The 10,032-nt window shown below is 30.4% G+C and overlaps 1 pseudogene; it reads left to right on the top strand.

Annotated features, from left to right (window-relative positions):
- Positions 1-7,571: 7,571 nt before the first annotated feature.
- LOC129893867 (inorganic pyrophosphatase 1-like) lies at positions 7,572-9,462 on the top strand (annotated as a pseudogene).
- Positions 9,463-10,032: the final 570 nt, after the last annotated feature.

Raw genomic sequence — 10,032 nt, 5'->3', positions numbered from 1 at the left:
TTCCAAGTTTATTGAAGAAGAAATAGCGGAAGTGATAAAGGAAAAACATTTCAAAACATGTCGCAAAAAGAAATAATGAAAGTGATAAAATCGCCCCAAAATAAAGATTTCACTATATACAAAAATGGTCGCACTATATCTGTGGATCCATATTACTTGCAATTGGTAATCTGTGTTACAACTTACAAATGGTGCGAAGTCTTATAGCCTGTTTGGATTGACTTAAAAATTGATCAAAAAATATTTTGATAAATTCTATATATTTTGTTATGACAATAACCTTTAAAGATCTTATTTACTTTAAACCCTCGTAAGTTAAAATCAAATAAACAAATAGATTAATATTTTGAGATAATACATAGGCTTTTGAAACAACCCATATATGTCGCAAGCATCTGCTAATTATGAAATATTCTATCTTGCATGAAATAATTAATAGATCCCATCATAATTTATACATTTATTAATAATATAAATTTTAAAATTGAAAATCAAGCATCGTCTTAATTTTATACTTGAATACCTTATGTCGTACTCGCTACCAAATATAATAATTATTTATACGTGATTTAATACCTTCATTGTTCAACTTCAAATCAACTATCAAATTACCCCAATGATTTCTTTCCATTTTTTCAAGTTATGGATAAGTGAATAATTTTTTTTATATCTCTGCTTATGAAATATAACAAATATTCTATGAAATTAAGTTAGATGCAACTTAACAAACGCTACAAAAAGGTTGTTCCACTTGTTCTACGACTATAACATAATCGAATCGATACATTATAATTGGAACTGTTGCCTACTATATGTTTCTAGTATGGATTCATGAATATAACGTAACAGCAAAATGAGAAAAGAATTATGCACGAATATAGAAACTGGCATATGTGCTCATAAATATTGTAGTGTGCCTAATCAAGAATGAATACTGAATATATAATGCTATGAAGTCTTGCATGCTTTTGTAATTCTATATTTATGTCTAGCAAGAATAATTTTTAGGAGGAAATGATTCAATAATTCTTGTGATAACTCTTTTACCTTGTGAGTGTAGGGTCCATTTACAATGTGACAAAATAGGCATGTGCTTATATGATTTTTTCTTTCGATTTCAAATATGGCGTTCGCTTGACTAATTCGAATATGCGCGGCATAGGATTTAATTAAAGGAAACACTCTCTATCAAAAAAAAATTATATGTAAAATTTAAATTTAAAATTTTTAATTAAGAAAGAAACAGTCTCATTCACTGCTTCATTCATGAAGGGTATTATAGATGTAATTATATAGTGCACATCACAAGATATAAGGAATAATCCGTGACAAAAAATAGAGAGTGTGAGTGATATTAAATAAGGTATGAAAATTAAAAGGGAGTATTTTTTTATTGTATAATGATATTTGGAGTTTTTATTAAGATCTATAGATCTATATATAAAAATAAATTTCTTTTTTTGTAAGAAAAATTATTTAAAAAATAATAATAATGTAGAAGTGGGGTGGGGTGGTAGGAGTTGATGAGGTATTAACAATTTTACTTTGATTTAATATTTTTTGGCTCTAGGAGATTAAAGTGGGTTACAACTATTTTATCCAAATCACATTTGACCAAATCCATATTTACCTATATTTTATAAGGAAAAATTCACAAATAGCTACTATAAAAATTCATTTGTATAATTCATTGGCAATATACAAATAGGATAAGTATATATAAATTCTGTATTTATATATTTTAGCAATTTTTCAAAAATATACAAGTCAAAATGTATCAATATTATGATTATACCAATGGTAGAGTAAGCATATATAAATTCTTAAAAAAAGTGCCAAAAATTTAATATTTTTATAAAACAAATTAACTTAGCAAATTAATAAAAAAAAAGACATGAAAAGAAAGAGAGATCTGAGAGAATATCAGTGTGTATATGCATTACACATTACATTAGGCTATTTATAGCCTGACGATCTAAGAAGATAAGGGAGAGAGCAATGTTATTCTTTTAAGTGGATCCCTTAAAGAAAGTGGAACATCCACTACTTTTCTTTCATAACACTCTTCAAATGTAAAGTGTCTCATTAAAAACTTTACAAGAAATAATATACATAGTTATTCCGAACACCCATAGATATTGTGTCTCGTAAAAATCTTATTAGTAAAAACCCAATGGGAAAAAGTCTAGTGAAGGAAAAAAGAGTACACACATCTGGTAATACGCCTTGAATTTTGCCTCATTAAAAACCTTACCAGGAAAATCCGGTGGGACAAAACCTTGGTTAAAGAAAAAAGAGTATAGCGCATATTTTACTCCCTCTGATGAAAACTTTATTTGATATTTTGGAGACGACGTATTCCAATCTTATATCTTAGCTTCTCAAAAGTTGATGTTGGTAATGCATTTGTGAATAAATCTGCAAGATTATCACTAGAACGAACTTGTTGTACATCAATATCACTATTCTTCTAGAGATTATGTGTGAATAATAATTTTGGTGAAATATGTTTTGTTCTGTCTCCTTTTATAAAGCCACCTTTCAATTGAGCTATGAACGCAATATTGTCTTCGAATATAACTGTGGGTACTTTGACATCATTTTTCAGGATGCATCTTTCTTTGATGAACTGTATCATTGATCTCAACCACACACATTAACTAGTTGCTTCATGAATTGCTATTATTTCAGCTTGATTTGAAGATGTAACAACAATAGACTACTTTATAGATTGCCATGATATAGTCGTTCCTCCGTATATAAATAGATAACCTATTTGAAATCGAGCTTTATGTGGATCTAATAAATAACGTGCATCTCCATAACAAATAAGGTCTGCACAGCCTTTGTTAGTATAAAACAAACACATATCAATGGCACCCTTTAGGTATCACAAAATATGATTGATATCGTTTCAATGTCTTCGCGTTGGGGATGAATCATATATTTCCAGAAAATGTTATATTCACGCTGGTTGCGTTAGCAAGATATATAAATGCACCAATATCACTGAGATATGGTACTTCAGCACCAAGAAGTTCTTCATTCTTTTGTGAAGGTCGAAATGGTTCTTTATCCACTTCAAGTGATCGAACAATCATTAAAGTAATTAATGGATTTGCTTTATCCATTTAAAATTATTTTAAGATTTTCTCAGTATAGGCAGATTGGTGGACAAAGACCTCGTCTGCTAAATGCTCAATTTGTTGACCTAGACAAAGATTTTTCTTTTTAAAATCTTTTATCTCAAATTTTTTCTTTAGATATTCAACCTCCTTTTGGACCTCTTCAGGGTTCCAATGAGATTTACGTCATTAACATAAACGACGAGTATAACAAATTATGATTTCGTTTTCTTAATAAAAACACATGGATAAATTACATCATTTATATAACCTTCATTTATCAAGTACTCACTAAGGTGATTATACCACATACGCCCTGATTGTTTTAGACCATAAAATAAGTTTTGCAATTTGATTGAGTAAATCTCCCGAGACTTAGTACATGCTTCAGACAATTTTAATCTTTCTGCGATTTTCATTTGAATTTCGTTATCAAGTGAACCATAAAGGTAATCTGTAACTACAACCATTAGATGTATTTCAAGATTTTTATGTACAACTAAGCTAATGAGATATTGAAAAGTTATTTCATCCATAATAGGTATGTTTCTTCATAGTTGACCCCGGGTATTTGAGAGAATCCTTGTGAAACTAGGTGTGCCTTGTGTCTTACAATTTCATTTCTCTCATTTCGTTTTAACATAAAAACTCATTTATAGCCACCTAGTTTTACACCTTTAGGGGTTTGGACTATAAGTCCAAAAATCTCACGTTTAGAAAGTGAGTCTAATTCTGATTGAATTGACTTTTGGCATTCTGGCCAACCACATCTACGTTGGCATTCTCTAACGAATTTAGGCTCATGACTTTCACTATCTTGCATGAGGTTAAGTGCAATATTATATGCAAAAACATTATCCATCGTAATTTTATATCGATCTAAATTTATCTCATCACTGTTAGAACTTATTGAAAGTTCTTCATTCACTTGAGTCTCGGATTCACTGATTTCTTCAGGATTATATCAGGATTACTCAAATCTTGACCTTCATTAGGAGGTTCTTTTGTAGTATCATCTTTATTATTTCTCACGCTTCTTTTTCTAGGATTTTAATCCTTTGAACCCAATGGTCTACCACACTTCAGGCGTGTTTGGGATTCAGAAGTTATGATATTAGTAGATGATCCTTTTGGGACATCAATCCGAATAAGAAAATTCACTACAGATATATGTGACTTAGTTATCCGTTTCAAATTAGTAAATGCATCTGACATTTAATTTGCTATTTTCTATAAGTGGATGATCTTCTAGACCTCTTGCTCACATGTGCGGATACGTGGATTAAAATGAGATAGTGATAAAACTTTTCACACAATTTCTATTTCTCTTTTGGGTTCCTTTTTCTCACCCCCTAATTGTGGAAAAGTTATTTCATCAAATTGACAATCTACAAATCGAGCAGTAAATAAGTCTTCTGTTAACGATTCAAGTTAGCGAATTATGGAGGGTAAGTCAAACCCAACATATATGCCCAACCTTCGTTGATGACCCATATTTGTACGTTGTGGTAGTGCTACAAGAACATATACCGCACAATCAATTTTTTTTTAGATGGGCTATATTTGGCTTATTACTAAATACTAATTGTGATGGAAAGTATTTATTATAATTTATCGGTTTGATACGTACAAGTGCTGTTGCATGTAAGATAGTATGACCCCAAACAGTAATCGACAATTTTGTTTTCGTAAGTAAATGTTTTGCTATCAATTGTAGTCGCTTAATAAATAACTCTGTAAGGGCATTTTGAATATGAACATGAGCAACTAGATATTTAATTTTGATCCAAATTGATAAGCAATAATCATCAATAACTTAGAATGTAAATTTTTCAGCATTCTCAAGGCGAATAACTTTAATTGGATAATCTGGGAATTGCGTCCTTATTCTTATTATTTGTGCTAATAACTTCACAAACGCCAAATTACGAGATGATTATAGGCACAATGAGACAATCTTGATGATGCATCTATTAGGACCATAAAATATCTAAACAATCTATTAGGTGAATAGGTTAACATATATCCCCATGTATACATTCTAAAAAGACAGGAGATTCGATGCCAACCTTCAGGGTTGATGGTCTGACAATTAATTTGCTTTGATAACAAGCAACACATGAAAGTTCCTCATTCGTAAGAATCTTCAGGGTTTTTTAACGAATGTCCAGTTGAATTTTCAAGATTACGTCTCATTATTATTGATCAAAGATGACATATTCAATCATGTCATAGCATAAATATATTTAGATCTATAAACTTCTAATTTACGATCAAATGTGCTTCAGTTGCACTAATTTTTGCATAATATAGGCCAGACGACAAAGTCGGTAATTTTTTTAAAATATATTTCTGGCTTGATACACTCTTGATATACCAGGGTATTCAATATTTATTTTATTTAGCGTCTCAACATAATATCCATTTCAACGGATATTTTTAAAACGCAACAAGTTATTTGAGAATTTAGAAGAGAACATTGCATCTTCTATAACAATTTTTGTCCCCTTAGGTAGAAATATAGTAGCTCTTTCTCAGCCTTCAATCATTTTCGAATTATCAGAAATTATAGTAACATTTACTTTTTTTCTAAGCAAGTAGAAAAAATATTCTCGTTTTTAGAAATGGCATGAGTCGTTCCACTATCAATTACACATATATCTTCGTGATTGATTATTGATCCAAACAAAATTTGAGTTATTGATCCAAACAAAATTTGAGGCATATCCATATTTTTCTTCAAAAAAAATAAAGTAAACATTATAATTAAAACATAGCTCATTATACAAATTTTATTTAATTACATGGATTAGAAAAAAAATATAAACATATTATTTAGTACAGGCAAATGAAAAGAAAATTATTTAAATATTATCAGGCGTATCAATATTCATAATCTTATCAATATTCTTATTTTTTTCTCGAAAATTTAAGAAATCATATACATTCAGATGCATAGGCTCAATATTATCTTCAGAGATAACGTTTATCTCTGCATTATTATCTGCTCTCTTTAAGGAAGTCTGATATAGCTGAATCAGATGTTTTGATGACTGACAGGTCTGCGACCAGTGCCCCATACCTTCACATCTATAACATATACTTTCTGAATTTTTACTTTGGTATGTATTGCTAATCATTTTTCGATGTCAGACGAATATCATGATTATAATTTTTTCTTCGACCACGACCATTACTGGGGCCATGACCTCTTTCTCGTTGGTTATAGTTTGTCTAATTCACTTTAGAGGGTGGCAAAAAACTAACATACCGACTACTATGATTTTTTATTAACTGTTCGTTACGTCGTTCAGTAATAAAAAGGTGAGAAAGTAATTCAAAATATTTTTTAAAATTCTTTTCGCGATATTGCTGTAGCAGGAGAATATTCGCAGATAAAAATGGGGAGTATGTTTTTTTAAGTTTGTCTTGCTCAGTGATTTCTTCTCCACATAAATTTAACTGTGCTATAATTTTAAACAAGACATAATTATATTCAACTATATTTTTGAAATACATTAATCTCAAATTGAGGCAATCATGACGTGCCTGTGGAAGATTACCAACTTCAAGTAGTCATATCTTTTTTTAGATTCTTCCACAGTTTAAAGGGGTCTTTTTAATGTAAGGTACTATAATTTTAACCCCTCATCAAGATGGTGGCGAAGAAATATCATGGCTTTGGCACGGTCTTGACTAGAAGCCTTATTGTTATTTTTGATGGTGTCTGCTAGAACCATCGATTCTAGGTGTATTTCATCATCTATTGCCATGATGAGTAGCCTTTTTCAGATATATCAAAAGAACAAATTCAAGTTTAGAGATAGTAGATATTTTAAGAAGACAAAATTTTTACCCTTTTGTTACCTATTTAAAAGAGCTTAAAGTGATGGAGTCTCGTGCTGATAACGTGTTGTAAAACAACTAACTTAGTAAAATAATTAAAAAAACAGTAAAAGAAAGAGAGAGTTGAGAGAATATCAATGTGTATATGCATTACACATTTCATAAGGCTATTTATAGCCTGATGATCTAAGAAGATAAGGAAGAGAGCAATGTTATTCGTTTAAGTGGGTCCCTTAAAGAAGTGGAACATCCCCTACTTTTCTTTCATAACAAATATTACTAACCTCTGCAAGTTGGTATTTGAAGAAAAAAAATGTTTTATTCTACCAAATCGATCTCGACATATTAGTTTTTTCAGTCTTTTTATGGAGATCGACTTTTACTTTTTCTTTTTTTAAAGTAGTGAATTCTTTTTAAAAAATTATTGTGCAAACACCGTAACAGTTACTTCTTAGTTTTAATTTATTTGTCTTATTTTTCTTTTCTTTTTTTTTAAAAGAAAGAAAAAGGATAAGGTTGCTCCTCGTCACATAAGCGTACGAAAAATTCTAGAATCCATAAAACTAGAAGCAACAAAACAAAATTTAGCTAGGGTCGAATATGAAGTTGCTCTTCTTCACTCGAATTCTAAGGTTGCACTTGCCAACTACAACATTCTTCAATGTTGATGTAATCTTAGAAGGAAGATTTATAGCCTCAATGAAGAAGGTAGTTGTTTTGCACTGTTCAACCATATTCGCGAGCAAATCAACCGTAGTGTTACCTTCTTTGAAGGTGTGAGTGAAAGAGAAATGACCAAGTGAACCCATGGATTGAATCTATTGAATATCATCTTTGATCTGCCAAAAGGGGTTGATCTTTAACCATCTGAATCATCAAGAGAGAGTCGAATTCAACAGTAACTCTATGAAAACCATGATCTCGACCCCATCTCAAGCCAGTTTTTAGAGCTAGAGCCTCTGCTGAATTATTTGAGTAAAAACCAAAATAGGCACTGAAAGCCACAATCATTTATCCAGCATGGTCCCTAAGAACTCCTCCACCTCTAGCACTTTTAGAATGGAACTCTGTTATGGTTAGTTCTCGTTTGCCTACTTAATTCTATTATCTCTGATCTAATTAATTAACCACTTGATTTAACTGTTACCTCTTCTGTTTTAAACAAATTACAGCATAGGATAATGAAGGAACTTCATGAACAAGGCAAAACTATTAAGGACATTGAACAAGTACTAAAACGTGTACCCGTAATTCCCCGAGTTGTTTCCGCCATTAAAGCGGCTCATGATTTAGGGTACGTATCTGTATGTATATTGTAAATTCTGTTGAATAGAAGTTAGTTAGTGACTGAGTGACAGCTCAACAAAGTTGTTAGAGTCAGTTGTCAGACTTAGTTATTAAGCATGTGAGTTTATTAGTTGTGATCAGTGTTTGTTAGATAATAGTCAGTACATTTATGTGTATATATAAAACCTGTATTAGTGATGAAGTTATGGTGAATACCATCAAATTTCTGCATCTCTCTTGTGCTTCTTTTCTCTCATTTCATTTCTCTCAATCTGTAAGTGTACTCACATGGTGAAGATCAAGGATCTTATCAAATTCCTCTGTTTTTTGATTCTCTAAAATCAGATTTATTAAAATTAAATGGGTGTTGTTGTTTCAGGTGTGATTTGGGATAGTAAGCGATGCGAATGTCTTCTACATCGAGACGATTTTGAAACATGTAGGAATACATGATTGCTTCACGGAGACCAACACAAATCCAGGCTACGTTGATGAGGAAGGAAAACTTAGAATTCTTCCTCACCATGATTGTCATGACTGCAGCTACAATACCTGCCCTCCCAACATGTGCAAGGTAAAACTCGACAAAGATTTAAATCCATGAATTTAGCTATAACGTAAATTGATGTGATTTGACGTAAACATCCTTTACTAATTTCACAACTTCCTTTTATGTGACACAATCAGTATTTTGAAAGTCAAATTTCTTATTTTTAATTATAAATTCAGGCATATATTTTTTTTTATATTTTCTAAATTAATTTTTTATATTATTTGTTAAAGGGGCATATTTGGTAAAGAAAAAACTTGTTTGATTTTGGTTAGTAATTTTCTAATATTATTCGAATATGCTTGAAATTTGTTTTGTATGTCTTCATCTTTTTGTACCTCATCTAGTCAGCTTCACGTGTTCCTTATTATTAAATCTTTAATTTCATTATTTATATTCAATTATTAACGTATTCTGATATATGATTTTCTGTATTAACAGGGCAAGAATAATCTATCTCGGTGATGGAGCCGGAGATTTTTGTTTAAGCTTGAAGAGAAAACAGTTAAATCTTTAATAGAAGAGAATCATTTTTTATCCGGTGATTGTAAGTTTCAGAAGATTCCGATTAATGCAGCTCATGAAGCCATGCTAAAAGCTCTCCCTGTGCCTTACTAATTAAGCTTTGATGGAATAAACTTATTTTTTGTGTCAATTAAAGTGTGATTTGTTGCTGTAATATTTACCATTCTAAGTTTTTTTCGCTCAAATTTTGCATCCACGATAAGATTTAATTATATCGAAAATGACCATACAACATGTGTGGCCATTGTTATGTTGGAAAAAGACGATTCAAAATTAATTTCAACTTTTTAGAGAAAAAATCAATTTGAGAAAAACAAGAGTCCCACTTAATTTTTAAAAGAAATTAAGAAAACTTAATTTAAAAGACCCTAACAGATTTAAATCTTAAAAATTCAGAGAAAAGAGATACGAGGTTCTTATTTCCACTTTGAGAAGGTATTAAGCATTCAAAGTGGCCGCTAATGCGCGGTTATCCGGTGATTTAAAAAGTTATTTGACTAACTTTTGAAAATATTAATTTAAAAGAAAACAAAGACTTTAAAATTATTATTTTTTTAGAAAAAATTATCAAACTTAAACATTGAAAATAATATACATGTATATATATAATAAAATAAAAGTTTATCAAATGACTAAGTAAAGGTAGAAAATCAATTAAAGGGTAAATTAACATGAATTGGTTTATCTTTATTGAATCTA

This window comes from Solanum dulcamara, chromosome 7 (genome assembly GCF_947179165.1).
Source record: "Solanum dulcamara chromosome 7, daSolDulc1.2, whole genome shotgun sequence".
Lineage (NCBI taxonomy): Eukaryota > Viridiplantae > Streptophyta > Magnoliopsida > Solanales > Solanaceae > Solanum > Solanum dulcamara.
Note: the sequence above shows the minus strand (reverse complement) of the source record. Positions and strands in the feature narration are given on the sequence as shown.